This window comes from Podarcis muralis, chromosome 2 (assembly GCF_964188315.1).
Source record: "Podarcis muralis chromosome 2, rPodMur119.hap1.1, whole genome shotgun sequence".
NCBI lineage: Eukaryota > Metazoa > Chordata > Lepidosauria > Squamata > Lacertidae > Podarcis > Podarcis muralis.
This window is the reverse complement of record NC_135656.1, coordinates 86,829,122-86,841,474: the sequence shown is the minus strand read 5'-3', so window position 1 is coordinate 86,841,474 and position 12,353 is coordinate 86,829,122. Positions and strand designations below refer to the sequence as shown.

The 12,353-nt window shown below is 43.2% G+C and overlaps 1 protein-coding gene across 3 annotated transcripts in view; it reads right to left on the bottom strand.

Annotated features, from left to right (window-relative positions):
- Window positions 1-8,192, bottom strand: part of SLC6A6 (solute carrier family 6 member 6) — a 52,623-nt gene extending 44,431 nt beyond the window's left edge. Inside the window, exon 1 of one of the 3 annotated variants that reach the window (XM_028719248.2) lies at window positions 8,053-8,192. The gene's annotated coding sequence lies outside the window, so the exon portion shown is untranslated. The remainder of the gene's footprint in view (window positions 1-8,052) is intronic. The other 2 variants (XM_028719249.2, XM_028719247.2) reach the window with 2 other exon arrangements.
- Window positions 8,193-12,353: the final 4,161 nt, after the last annotated feature.

The following is a 12,353-nucleotide window of genomic DNA, read 5'->3' as shown; positions in this document are numbered from 1 at the left end:
TACCAGGATTATTTGGGGGTAGAGGAGAATTTGCTTTAAATGTTTGGAGTATACACAACATCAGGCTGAAGTGTAGTTTCAATGCTATCGTCAAACTATTGTGTACTTAAGCATGGCTTGGATATAGGCTGAGCAGCTATAAAGCTGGGTTTCATTAAGTCTAAAGGCAGTCCTAATGTAGAAAACAAATTCCTCCAGCTGCAACTGGAGTTAACTACTATAAAATTTGTTGTGCATGCCAGGCTAAAGCTAAAGTAATTCATACAGAGGGCTAGAAGCTACTTGTCCATTAAAAATACACTTTGTTTCTGCTAGGCAAGGGGATATATGTGGGAATGTGCAGTTATTCTACATTCAGTTTCAACAGTTTAACAGGTCTATTAAACTTGGCAGTGTGTATAAAACTGAAAAAAATCAGAACAATTTGAACACAATGGTATATCACAAAGCCACAGAGCTGGGCTTCTCATTCTGTGGACCTTGAAACATTGTAGCTCTTGGTGTTATTTTTATCTTTCTATAACTTGCTTTAGGTGGAAAATATTTTTAAGTCTAAGCCAGTGTTTCCCAACCTTGTGCCTCCAGCTGTTTTTGAACTACAACTCCCATCATCCCTGACTAGCAAGACCAGTGGCAAGGGATGATGGGAATTGTAGTCCAAAAACAGCTGGAGGCACAAGGTTGGGAAACACTGGTCTAAGCTACTGCAAGCTCTTAGAACTTGAACCTCTGCAACATCTGGAATAATTTTCTGAATTAACAATAATTAAACAAAATGATAATGGTGGTGTGGTGATAATGATATTGTTAAAACTAAAAGTAGTTGCATTAGTAATAACAATAAAATTAAAAATAATAATGATATAAATAATAATTTAAAAGAAACAATTCAGCATTGAAAAAAACCAGTATTATTACTTTCTCTGGTTGAACAAGCCAACTTGCTCTTAAAAGGAAAGTCACAAGTCAATGATAAAATATAATTAATATTCAAACCCCAATTTATTCAGAGATACAGTACAGGACACATCTTGAATGAGAATAGATGGCACTGTTTTTCAGACATTTCATTCCCCTCAAGAAATCATTTTTAAATATTTGACATTTATAAGTACCACTGTAATTTAAAACAAATAGATTTAACATATTTAAACAAGCTCCAGTAAGTTCAATAAGGCTCCCAGCCCATTGAAGAGACTGGCATACTTGTGCATTGTCTCTTATGAGTACTGGGACAGTTGCACATCTTACACAATGGTGAATGAAAGTTTCACACCATACACATATGAGTTGGAGACCTTGGCACTGGTGTATATGTTTTTGAAAAGTGATTATTTGTAAAGCAGAACTTAACAGCAGAAAGTGCTTTTATCTGGGATTAGACAACAGCCTCTGCTTGAAACGTTAAGAGTATTGTTAGGGACAGGGCACACATGCAGTGCTTCTATGAAGCAAAAGTCTTGAGGCAAGCTGCATCTACAAAGCAAGCTCACATTCACAGCTGCACTAGCAAAGCAAAGTTAATTTTGTAAGGATGCAGAGACAGGGAAGAAGTATACAGAGAAGGCTGCCCTAAACTATATATGAACAGGCTTTAACTTGCCACGATGAAAAAAATAATCAATCCCTGCTAGAATCATATTTGAGCTTGAAGGCAAAAGTAGAAAATAATGGGACAAAACTGAAATGCACCAGGAGGGGGTGCCCAGAAGTATATAATTGTGATTATTACTACTGCTACATATAAAGTATTTTGTACTGCAGACAGACCTAATTGTCCTTTGAGTTACTTCTATGAGCAAAGCAACCAATAAATAAATATTATTAATAAGAGCAGTGCAGTAGTATATATTTGCTTCTGGCCTTTAAGCCCTGCTTAACTGAGGAATACTTACATATCTGGTGGAAAGGAAGCTGGTTAGCAGAGCTGGAGCATCCTGCTGCCATGGCACTTTTGTGTAGCTTTGCCTTGCTAGCAAGGCTTTCACGGCCCCCACCCTATAGTCAGCTTTCATTTCCCCCCCATCTAAAAACTGTTATAAATGCTGAGGATGCTTGTTCATTGGTTGATGAGACTTACAACAATGGGAACAAAAAGACCATATAGAAAGAAACAGAGGCAGGCTAAGTAGATAAATGTTAGGCAAAAATATGAAACAATGAAGCTAAATGAGTGGATCAAGCCGTGTCGGATTTCTAGCTCCTTTCTTTGGCCTTTCCTCCTCAGTCACTAGGGAGCTGGAGCTTTTACCTCTGCCCACTGCCTCGCCTTTATCCTTACCTCATGTCTCTGCCTACTTCACCTTCCTCTGGGCAGCCTGTCCCTGTTCCAATGTTAGCTACAGGTGGGAGGGTAGCGGGGAAAGAATGCCCTTGTGACATCAGCAGCCATTGTCTCAGGCTTCTCTCCTCTGTTCCTTAGGTGTGCAAAGAAATCTGAGTTGAGGGCAGGCTGCTGATACCACAAAAGAACTGTTCCTCCCCCTTAAGCAGGGACACTTCCTGCTCTCCTGCCTAGTTACTAGGGGAATAGGGCATTTAGGTGGCGCTGTCTCCCAGCTCAAGATCACAAGTTCCCCAAGCACAGTCTTTAGCCTTCCCCCGCTCAGTTTTCTGAAGAGAAGTTGTTCAGGAGGAGGTTTGAGCAGAAGGAGGGACTCCTTCTCAGGACACTAGTCCCGCTCCCCAAATCTCTTGCCTTCCCAATCCCCACCCCTTGCCACCTCCACTGAAATGGTTCAAAGGAAGGAAGGGGAGTGGGGAGAACCAAGCATATGTTTACAGAAACGTTAGTGCTTATATGCTTATCATCATACTACACGTGACATTTGCAGGATGCAGATGGCTTTACATGACCTTGTTTTCACAATCCTGTAACTACTTTGAGTTTATTGATTAAAAAATACTTTAGTGGTCCTTTTGACTCCTATCGTCTTCTCCCACAACTTAACTTGCCTTCATATTCCCTCCTCTCCTTCTTCTGTCCTGTCTCTCTTTATATATTGTGTGTGTGCCCTTTCTATGGTAGCAGGGTAGCAAGAGGGGCATTCTATATGGGGAAGATAAGTACTAGTGTAGGCTTGTTTTGGGTTATCACATGCTATATAATAAACAACATATAACATTCTTTCAAGAGCAAGAACAACAAGGTTCCTTCCTTTCTCTCCAACCATTCTTACCATATGCAACAGGATTCTGAAATATTGGAATCTGAACATCCAGATGCTCCACATCCCCTCTACCATTCCACCACCATTTCACCATTTGTGTCAAGCACAGTATCTTATCTCACTACTTCAGCAATTAAGTCATGTGATCATCAGACGATATCAAAGACTAGCAGCATCTTGAACCATTTCCATAGAACAGTTTCTTTTCACATTAATTTACAAACATTTACCAAAACAACGCTAGCCACTTTCAGCACTGTGTAATGGAAAAGTGTCTTGTCCTACCGAGATGTCCTGAATTTATGGTTTAGTAAATTATACACAAGATTAAACTCAGATCTGTATCACAGGATATTTCATAACCTCTTTCCTCCCCAGGGCATAATAGCAATATGATGCCTGTCTATGCCACATCATTATTTTCTTGAAGATCAATTACTTCACAGAGTCATTTACACTACCACACTGAAAACAAAAATGTATTTTTTATTCTGTTGGATATGACAAATAGAATTTAGATACAGATATTAGAAAGGTTTGTTGCTGACTTGAGGGATGGCCACACAATCCCACTGATACATGTGGGGAGCTGATTGTAGACATTAAAACAGTTGTGTGGAGCCCCAATTCCACAGATGCATTTCAACAGCACCCCTACTGCTGTGTCTTAATTGGGCCTCACTTTGTAAAAGATGTGTCACATGCACAGAGAAGCAGCAAACATAACAGTGATGATGCCTTCAAGCAAGTACAGAACATTTTCACAACATGATGCTGCTCAGACAAGTAATCCAATCCATGTATTCCAAGGGAAGGAACTCACTTCCCTCCCACCACGTTCACCAGCCTGGAAGTGGGGGAAATCCTTCCCATTCCCAAGTGTAATGATCAATTAGAACACTGACAGGCAACCTTTAAGGCAAAAGCACCACAAGTCAAGCACAAAGTGTGAGACAGTGCAACACTAGAATACCTTTCAAGACATAGGCTACTTCCAGGATTTGGGGTGATTTCAATAGTCAAACCTAATAGTTCTCTATTGGACAGTGTTCTCGAAGCTACTAACATGAGTTTGACCAAACTGCGGGAGGCAGTGGAAGACAGGAGTGCCTAGCGTGCTCTGATCCATGGGGTCACAAAGAGTCGAACATGACTAAACAACAACAATAGCTCTCTGGCTATTGTCCAGAAATGCCACAAACTCTGACACTAGGTGCAACCATGCCACAATTTGGCCACCCACTTATGAGCATGAATGCCTATCCTGACATTCTAACATGTAGGCTCTACTCAACAAAAGGCTTCTAGTTACACTTTTCTAGATACAGCAGTTTTAAATGCCTCAACAAATCTTGGGAGGCAGAATGAAGGCTATATATATCCCACTTTCCCCCTCCACAAAAGGAGGTGCTCAAACCGGCTTTCACAAACAGAAATGCAAAACATAAAAATAACAATAATCCAATAATTAAAACAAATGATCAAACTAAAAACTGCACCAAAAAACAAAGCACAAAACCACATCACTCACAATACTACATTTTATAATGCCCTTATTTCCCACCACAGAGCAAACAACAGCATAGGATGTGTGCTTTTGACTGAAGTATGGTGCAGTAGGAAAAGGGGTGAATAGACTTCCCAAGTGCTGCTTGACCAATCTAATTGGCAGCCTCACTTCAGTTACATTACATTAGAAAATAGAACATCAAAAGTTCCAATCACACAGCTCCAAAGTCATGCGTAGTTTTGCCCTCAGTACCCTGTGGGCCATATTTGAGAAGTCACTGTGAGACTGGAAAACCTTTACTGAAATAACCCTGAAAGAGAGGCTTATAGTTCACCCAAGCCCTAATGAAGCAACAAGATTCTGACAGGTCTATACCTCATTCACCTATTTTTAGTATTCTCATCAGGCATTTCTTCATTTCCCCCACTAATCAGTTATCAGACTCTTATGTCTCAGTCCATTCTCCCCTTCCCATAAGAAAAGAGGAACAGAAGAAATTCTAATGATATTTTATTCCATCATGGCAAAAAAAACAATACCTAAATGATATCATCACATTGCACTCAGTTACTCCACTGTAAATTAGCCTTCGGAGAGTTGCTTCAGCTTTACACCAAAATCTCCTGCTTATATCTCTTTAACCAAAGCTGCTCATTTTATGATCAGCTCAAAGACCAAGACTTCCGGCCATTTGTTCACTTACTAATGCTCTAATATTCTATAGGCCTCATCCTGGAATTACACAGTTCTACCCAATGCAATTAAGAGATTTCTGAAGATAATTCTGTCTAAGTTTGCATACTGGAGCCCATCCATGATATAGCCCAGGGGGAAAAGCAACAACCTATTCCCCCCACCCATTACCATTCTGTAACAATGTCTTTGCTGGTCCAATCTCACATACCGCCCCCTACAGGATGGGATGTTATTTGCCACACTTGCTTTTGCAGGCTGCCAAAGGTTATGTCATTCTTGGGTGCCAGTGCTATAAGGAGATTAGTGCAGAGGAAAGTGGGAAAGGAAAATGAAAGACCTTGGGGGAGAGGGTAGAAGGTGACTGGAGGGCAGAGGGAGACGTGAAAAGCAAAAGGGAGTGACAGATTTAAAAAAGAAGAGAGATCAATATTGGGAAGATTAAAGGAGAAAGAGGTAAAACTGAAAACAGAGAGAAACGGACCACCACAGCAAACATATAATTTCCCCCTCTGAACAGTACGTTCACCTTCAGCATTTGCCTTAAGTAAATGACATTGTTATTACAGTAGATGACTAGCTCATCTCCGGTACAAAGTAAAATCCATCCCTACTGTAAAAGATCAGTTTCCAAGCAATGTCTTCCAGGAAAATATTCCCACCACATTCCAAAGTCAAATGGTGCTAGAGAGATTATTTGTTTATTCAAATATAAATCTAGACATACAAAATCATTTGCCAAGGACACAGAGGTCTGGCCTAGACTGGGCTATATTTCCCTCCCCTCAAACACTGTGTATGAATAACCCCACATTTTTAATAAGCTCATTCACTAAAAACAAAATATCCTTTTAAAAAATAAGAGATTTCAAAATCTTAGCCAGCAGCAACTCCAAATTACATAGCCTGTTAACATGACAAACCTATTTGGTTCTTTCAGCCCAACCCTTAAGACAGTCTTTAACACAGAGGAACAATAAAGTACAGTGGATACCAAAAGAGCCCATTAAGCACAACTGACTTTTCTTGGCACACTTTCTTAATGCCTTTCCTGATACGGTTAAAAATTAGTCACTATGAATGTTTAAAAAAGAATAAGCAAAGCTCTATATCCACATTGGGAAGAGCTACAAGGACGTTCAAGATTTCAAAACAGGCAGCTCTGTTTCTTCACCATCACACCTGGCTCTTCATTTCACAGTATATATTACTTATTTTTAGAACACTAAAGACAGTAAGCTTAAAGAATGCATACTTAGAAATAAGGTCTGTATGAAAGATAATGGTCTTTTCTCCCAAAAGCATTCAGCATTAGGCAGCAGCAGTAATAAGAATGTCTAGTTCAGACATTCACCTTGGTAAAACACAGGTTGTATAGGTAATGAACACTTTGTTCTCCTCTAAACAAAACAGTATAAAAAGAGAAGCATATCCTCAATTGGCCATCTGCTGATCCTTACACGTATGCAAAGTGCCTTCCTCCTCATGCTCTTATATGGAAATTTAGATGGTGCTGCCTCAAAAGTCTGTATCCTTCCCTTTTGTTAAACGATCACACACACAGATGAATATTCATCACCTTAGTGCTGCCTTCTGATCCCAGGAACAGCGGTGGAAATCCAGAATCACTTTATTGACACTGAAGTGTGCTGGGGATTCGGTTCTTGCCAGCAAACTTTCTAAGAGTATCACAATCCCTTTCCTTTCACCACTCCAAATCCAAAGAAAATGAATGAACGAGTGCACAAGAGGGCAACTGCAGTCCAGTTAAAGATGTACTAACACCAACCGTGTAGCAATGCTAGCGCTTGCCTTTTCTGGTAGATTTTTAGTAGCAGAGAACAGCGCTGCTTAAATATAATTTAATCGCACACTGCACAGAAGAGGAAGGGAGTGAGGAGGGCCAAGCACATGCTCACCACACATACAAAGGCAGAAAACGCACTAAAACTAGGAGGAAAGCGTTAGTCGCACCAGCAGACAATTCCACTTAGCTGCTATCTGTTATTTAAAAGTTAACACAAGGTGTCGGAGGGCGGCGGCGGGGAAGAGAGGTAACTGCTGAGAGACCCCATACAGCCAAACCAGAAAGGTGCACATGCATGCACGTTTTAATGGGGGGGGGGGACACAAGACAAAAGGAAAACCGCCATGCGCTCGCTCACTCACTCGCTCTCCAAAAAAAAGAGCACAGAAGCAATGCATCCTAAAAGTAAATAGCAAAGGACAAATACAAATCTCTAAGGAAGGGGGAAAGGGGTGGGGGTCGGATAAGGGAAGGTAGGTGGGTGGGTGGGCTTCTCAGCCTACGGTGAAACCTGGCCAAAAAAATCCCCGACCCCCTGATGCCAGGATTTCTTGCTTCCCACCTTGGCGGAGGGATGCCCCTTAGAAAGAGGAAGAAGCGTTTTTCTTCAGAGTAGCTCCCCGTTTTCCAGTAAATGACAAGAGGCGATCCATATGCCTCCGACTCCCTTTGTTCCTAAACGCTACGAGGGGGAGCGGAAAAGAGAGGGAAGGAGAGCGAGGAAGAAAGGAAGAAAAGGGAGCCACCGACAGAGAGAAAGCAGAGCCGCGAAGGATGGGCTTAGGTCCTTCCCTGTGTGCCTTTGCTCTCCCAATATATATGTAATAATATATATCTATATCAAAAATCCCTCGGAAAAGAGCCTCGGGTACCTGTAGCAGCGGCACCCCTCTGACCAGGTATCTGTCCAGCGCCTTAGCTGCCCGTGGGTCTGTCCCGTGTGTCCCGGGGAGAGTGCCAAGGCGGACTAACAGGGCTGCGAGGGAGGAAACGGTAATTTATAAGCGCTTTCTTCCTGACCTCTCGTGTCTGTTGTCTAATGAGCGAGCGCCGAGCATCACCCATCCTGCTGAGTGGAAAAACACCAGCTCGCCTCGTCTTTGGCGGGGGAGGCGGGGAGAGGGAGGAGGGGGGAGCGGGAAGGAGGGGCCATCTTTCCGTCAGTCCCTTTCGACACACACGGGGGGGGGAGCGGGCGGGGAGAGGGAGGAGGGGAGGCTCGGCTGGCAGGCGGCCCGGAGGGCTGCGCGAGGCGGGGAAGGGCCGCCACAGGCGCGGGGAGGAGGAGGTGGGAGCAGCTGCCTGGCCGGGAAAGAGAGCCAGCAGCTCCGGGCGTGTGCCAAGGAGGCGGGAAAGTCGCGCCTTTATTCCCCCCCTACTCCTATCCCCCCCCCTATCCACCCGCACCCCCCGGCGGGTGAGAGAAAAGGAGACACGGCGCGCGCGCGCTCGACAGGAAAATGGGGGGGGGGGCAGATTAACCGTCGAGACTGCCGTTGTGAGGGCGCTGCAGAAGGGGGCTTCCTCCCTCCCTCCCTCTTTCCCCCTCCTCAGGCTGTGAGGAGGCGCACCAACGCTATAATTTCGACTCCCCATGCTCTACAACGCGAGGGTTTCTGCCTCCCCCCCCCCAACTTCCCAATCCCAGTTTAGAGAGAAGGGGAGCGGGGTAAACAGAAGAAGAAGAGGGCGCCATTTCGCAAACGGTCGCAAAATCCCGGTTTGCCGCCGGGCGTCGGTTGCCTCAGTGCGGAGCCGCCGCCCCAACGCAGCTCCCCCATTGGCTGCGCCGGGCTCGCGCCCGCTCTCAAACACGTGTTCGCCGCCTTCCTTGCTTAGGTGGGGTTGTAGGCTTGAAGCACCGAAATGTGTGGGCTGTGGGTCTGAGTGGGCTTCAGTGAACCCGCTCCGATTATTAATATTAAATTTATATACTGCCCTTTATCCGAAGATCCCAGGGCGGTGTACAACATTAAAAACAGAATTTGCATTGCATAATAATAAAGGACAATAAAACAATAACGGGGGGGGGGATCTTAATAACATTCCCCACAAACACATATTTAAAATGCCATAGACCAGTGATTCCCAATTAGCTAAGAAATGCAGACCCTGGTTTTTAAAAGCGAAGCCATGGGCCCCATACTTTTGAAAATGTTATCTCTAAGGTAGTAGTTTTGTTATTTGAATGGTGCCATGGATCCCCTGGGTGGGTTACGTGGACCTCCTGGGGTCTGCGGACCACCAGTTGGGAACCACTGCCATAGATTGTTTAATGGCCAAAGGCCTGGATAAAGAATGTTTTTGCCTGGCACCTAAATACTGGTACATATAATGATGGCTCCAGGCGAGTTTCTCTAGGGAGAGCATTCCACAGATAATTCCAACGCAATAAAACGACTTGTATGCAAAATGTGTATGTGTTTTAAGTGCATTTTTTTCTGGGGAGAGGATCTATAGCTTTCATCTGATTCTCAAAGGAGCATGTGACTCCTACCCCACCCCCCATGTTAAGAACAGTGATCTAAAGTGTATGCCCAATAGTAGTGAGTTGAGGTGTGGTGTAGTTGAAGGAAACTGGATGGCCACCAACTTGGGTGGTTTAGACAAATAACTGGAGGATAAGGCTATCAACAACTCGCCAGGACGGCTGTTTCACCCGTGTTGGAGGCCTCTAAAGACCAGTTGCGCAAGTGGGGAGAGTGCAGTTGTCCGCATGCCCTAGCTGGCATCCTATGGGCACAGGGTTGGCTGCTATGAGAACAGGAAAGCACTAGATGGGCCTTTGATCTGATCCAACAGTTCTCTAATTATGTTTCTTGCATGATAGTTCTTTTTTAGCTGTTATAAGACCTTGGTGGGCAAGTCACACTCTTCACTTATTTTACCTCGCAGGATTATTGTGGGATTGAAACTTGTGCATTAGAGGACAGAGAAATCACAAATAATAAATCTATTTTAAGGTCTTACAAATAAGTCACTTATGCTTTCTTGAGCTGGCATGGATGATTTTTGGAAGCATAAGAAATAAATCCTACCAGATAAAACTGAAGCATTCTGCGTCCTCTATCCCTCTGGAGACCTGAAATTTATGAATTCTTTTTCCCTCCAATAACCAAAGTTCATAAGTTTTTATACCACAAAGATAAATGTCAATTTTTCAAAGTTTTCCATTGCTGGCTTATTGGAATCCTAGCGGCAGCTAGCATCCATGTCAAAAGTTCTTCAGAGCAACACACTTTCCTTTTATCAAGACTTCAATAATGACAGTTGTGAGGAAGACTGAACAGGTGATATAATTATTTTAGATGTTTCATGACAGACTTGAGACCAGAGTAATGAAACCCAAGAGCATTCCCACTAAAGATGGGAAAATATCCTTCAGAGGCCGCATCCCCACCAACAGGCAGAAGCTTTGCTAGATGCATCATGTAACTACAGTCCACACACATCTGGGATGACAGCTTCCGGGGAAGAGGGTGTGCAGGCATGGACTTGACATCAATTCAAATCAATCATTGTTTGAGATCACCCCCCTATATCAGCCCTTTCATCCTCACTCAGTGATGTAAGGGACATCTGGTAATTTTGTTGAGATCAGGCCAATAAAGGGGGGGGGGCATCAGTGCCATGTACCTTTACTTAGAAGACTTTGCCAGTATGTGAGTGTGACAAAATGGGAAGGACAGAGAGATGCAGTTTGCCACAGATGCAAATGTGGAACACAAAAATAGGGAAGCAGCCTTCTTCAGAAAAATGAAAGTGCAAAGCTACCACAATAAACACAAAGTCAAACAGAGAAAGCTGAATTTTCTGATAGATCACAGAATGCTGAGGAGTAGATGCACTTCTCCAGAGATTACAATAATAAAAGATGGCAGGCCTTTGCTTGAAAAACTCTACTTCAGCTCTTTACAAAGGGATGGTCCCAGCGCTTGGATTAAGGGAGACGTATTTTCCACAGAATCCCCTTAACATTTATATCAGCTGCCTTAACTACTGTTTTTAGAAGGTCGAGTCTGTGAATGAGAGTGATAAATTGGCTAAAGAAGGAGTGAACCAGGGATTGGATCTTGTCAATGTCATTAGCTTCACTCTCCGCTGCCCCCCACAATAATCTGGGCACTGAGCAACCATCAAAAATAAATAAATGATGTAATCAGACAAATCAGAAATCATCTCTGTTTAGGTGATGGATATGGTCGGAAAGAAAGCAGTCGAGATCAAATCATTCGGATTTCAATCTTGCTAAAAGATGAAGAAAACAACAGCCGAAATGATCAGGGGGTTGTAGCAAACTCCCCTGAACATTACACTGTGATCAGAGGCTTACCTAGACAGCTTTCAAATGGTAGACAAGTGATGAAGGACTTTGTTTATTTTTGATAGAATGATTCTTATTTAATAGAATTTACATACAACTTAATCACTAAAACCTCTAGGTGTATGCTAACTCCAGGATCAGAGAGAGCCTGTGTCTGAATACCAGCAGCTGAGGAATATTAGTGAGAGAGAGAGAGTTACTGCCCTCATGTCCTGCATGTGGTCTGATGTAATGGTTAGGATGTTGGACTAGGAGTCAAGAGACCAAGGCTGAAATTCCCACTTGACCATGAAGCTCACTGGGTGACCCTGAGCCAGTCACTGCCTCTCAGCCTAACCTACCTCACATGAGTTGTTGTGAAATAAGGAGGGGGAAGAACTATGTGACCACCTTGAGCTCCTTGAGAAATGGGTGAAACATAAATGCAATAGATAGATGGGTGGTCCTTAAGATCTCTTAACCCTTTGCTCTGGCCTTGGAGATGGCTGCAGCCCTGCAAGAGGCAGATATGATTGCACTGAAAAGGCATCACGGCATGCAGGAATTTTGCTGCGTTGAAAAGGCACAGATCTTCTACACCACCACCACCCCTTAATTTTGATTCAGTTCTCTTGTTTCATTGAATTCAACATGTAGATGTAAAAAACAATCAGGCTACTTTGGGGCACCAGTGCATAAGAGGAAACAAAGATGTTTTGGAATCAAGAGTGCATAATAAACAGTACCTGGAACTGAGTAAAGGAATAATAATAGTAATAATCAATCTTGTATGACACAAGATTGGGTACTGGTAGTCCTTGTTTTGTTAAACAGAATCACACAGCGGAGTCCTTCAGGATGATAATATGA